The following is a 3,092-nucleotide window of genomic DNA, read 5'->3' as shown; positions in this document are numbered from 1 at the left end:
CACGGTTTACAAGTTCGATTTTTGATAAGCTGAATGAGAAGTGTCTGTGGAACTGCCAAGTACAGAAGTCTAGCAGGCTGCTGGATGTAAAAGTCCGTAGTTCACGAGAGAGTTCTGGGATGGAGATACAAATCTGGGAGTCCCTGCACAGCATTATTGAAACTATGGGCATGGACAAGCTTGCCAAGTCAAGCGTATAAGGACAAGCACAATGACTCAACACTATTCAAGGTTCTCTCTCACTTCTCTTTAGCTAATCGGTTTTGCTAGGTTTACCCCAAAACTTAGTGACTGAAAATAAATATTTGTGGATCACAAATCTGGGCCATTTAGCTGGGTACATCTGTCTCAAAGTCTCTCCCAAAGCTGTAGTGAGTCAAGGTGGCAGCCAGGGCTGCAGGCATTTCATTGCATATAATACTACAAGGCTCATTAAAAAAGAAAAAGAAAAATCCAGGAGATCCTACTTGTGGCCACACTCTGTAACTTCCAAGGCAAGGTTAGGAGAGCAGCTTCTATCAGTCTCTCTTTTGGGATGCTCACCTTTAAAACCCAGCTGTCAGGGCGCCTGGGTGGCTCAGTCATTAAGCGTCTGCTTTTGGCTCAGGTCATGATCCCAGAGTCATGTGGGATGTGGGACTGAGCCCCACAAACAGGTTCCCTGATCAGTAGAAAACCTGATTCCCCCTCTCCCACTCCCCCTGTTTGTGCTTCCTCTCTTGCTGTCTGTCAAATAAAGTCTTAAAAAACACACACACATACACACACGCACACAAACAAAACAAAAACCACAGCTACCAAGCTGTGTGGAAGCTCAGGCTACACGGAGAGGCCACGGAAAGGTATTCCAGCTAATAGCTCCCACTGAGGTCCTAGTTGTCAGCCACAGCATGTCAGATGTCAGTAAGGAAGACTGGGAATCTCAGGGTATATCTGGTTCTGATACAAAGTTTTCACCAGTCTTCAACTCTAATCACTCATCTTCGAGAGTCTTAAGAGGACTATTAAAAGTATGATCCTAGTAAGAATGGATGTACAGGAAGCTTAATTCTTACTATCACCAAAAGGCAGGAACATCCTTATACCTCTCTGCTAACTAGTTGTAAAGGGGGTGGTTTGTAGTGAAAACACTGAACTTGACATAAAAAGGAAGGAATTTAATTTCTAAAGTACTAGTAATGTAGCCTGCAGGAAATCACCTACTTTCTCTGATCTTCAGTTTTCTTATCTGTACAGTGGGCATAATAACAGCCCCCATGCCTACCTTACAGAATTATTACAAAGATCAAAGGAGACAATGGATGAGAAAAGCATTCTTTTGAAAAGTAAATCACTATGCATACGTGAGACCTGTTAGGCCCAGTGCTTCTGTTACTCATTGGGACATACATAGGAGGCAAAGGAACAAATCCTGCCCTGCTTTAAATTCTTGCTGATATGTCTGTTTGCTCTGACATACATTTGCTTAAATGCCTCCTCTGAGCCTGTCACTGTAACAGGTGAAGAGCTCTTTGTCATAGCTAAGATCTCTTTTCTTCAGTTATAAACGTGAATAAAATGTTTCACCATTAGACTAGCACTTTTTACAAAGACACTATGAAAACTATGTCAAGTTGATATGAAATTATCATACAGGTCTTAGCCAATTTTCTCTCTGCATGACTTAGGGGATTCCATTTCTGAACAAAGCATTGGCTGCTTTTCTAAATAGCCAACCACATGTAGCTGTCCCATGGAACCCTGAAACTCCATTTCCCATATTAGATTGTTATCTCCTCTCAAAGCTTACTCCTCCTCCTGAATTCTCCATCTTGGAGAAATGAGCCAGCATCCACGCAATCACTTTGCCTGGGAATCATCCTTGACTTCTCTCTCTTCATCCAACCTCATGTGCATTTTCACCACCTTCTTTCTCTCAGTCTCTTTCCAGATTTTGAGGATTTTACTTTTGTAATAGTTCCAGACTCTTCTGTTTCCATTCTCACTGCCACTCTCTCACCTATACTGTGGCAACAACTTTCTAATACTCTCCCAGCTCAACGTGCCCCTCCTCCAGTATCGCTACCAACAAACGAAGCCTAGTTAAAAAAAAGCAACAACAACAACAAAAAAAAAAACAAAAAACAAAACAAAACAACCTAACACTCCTCCTTTCAGTAGATAGAAATACAGCTATTCCACATGTCCAGTCATCAGCCTCAACAATGCTGGTATAGGCAAGAATATACTGATTTCACAGGCTAGAAAATTTGGCCTAGAAACTGACTGACTTGAATTCCACTAGGTCTCTCCCGGCTAAACCCTCGCTCTTCAGTTTAATGCCTCAGGCTTTCCATCTGTAAAACTGGATCAATAATAGCTTTCTCATATAATTGGCATAAAGAGGAAATGAGGGCCTGGAACAGTGCCTGACACAGAACACTCGGTTACCATTACCAATTATTTCCTGATGAAAGTTTTCATTGCTCATATCACTTCGTTCCTCAGTGCCCAACGAAGAAATAACGCAAGGGTTCGGAATCTGACGGACTCATTCTTTCCCTTTCAGGGCGCCATGTCCTCCCTGACATAGCCAACTCTTCACCCAGAGTTCATTACCTCTTCGGGCTCGTTTGCCCGCCTGAGACGCGGGGATACGCGGCTCCCGCACTGGGGCAGCGTCACAACCTAGACTGATGGCGGAGGCACGGCCGTTAAGCTGAGATGTGGACGGGCCAGACTGAGGCCCGCGCAGGCGAGAAGAGCCGTGAACCCTTATTAGACCTCCCATCTCTAGATGAGCACGGACTTTGATTCCTGTCCAAGGCTCAGGCCTCTGTTTCCTCTTTTGTAGAAAAAAGAGTTTATCATTCCTTGTGCTTCCTCTCCCAGAGGGTTGCTGTGACGACGCAGGACTAGGATGTCGGAGAGAAAGTTCAGCTTTTCACGCCCGGAGCCTTAGAAATGGCGAGGAGGTAGAGGCCCGGAGAAGGGAGTCACGTGACCGACGCGGCCCGGTCCTCTCAAGCCTCCGGGAGCCCGCCCCCGAACGACTCGTCTCTATGGTGGATGGGGCTCAAATTCCGGGGCGGACTAAGTTGCTCTTCCGGGGT

The sequence above is a fragment of the Martes martes genome (genome assembly GCF_963455335.1).
Source record: "Martes martes genome assembly, chromosome: 10".
NCBI classification, from domain to species: Eukaryota; Metazoa; Chordata; class Mammalia; order Carnivora; family Mustelidae; genus Martes; species Martes martes.
The sequence above is the reverse complement of the archived record's forward strand: the minus strand, read 5'-3'. Positions refer to the sequence as shown.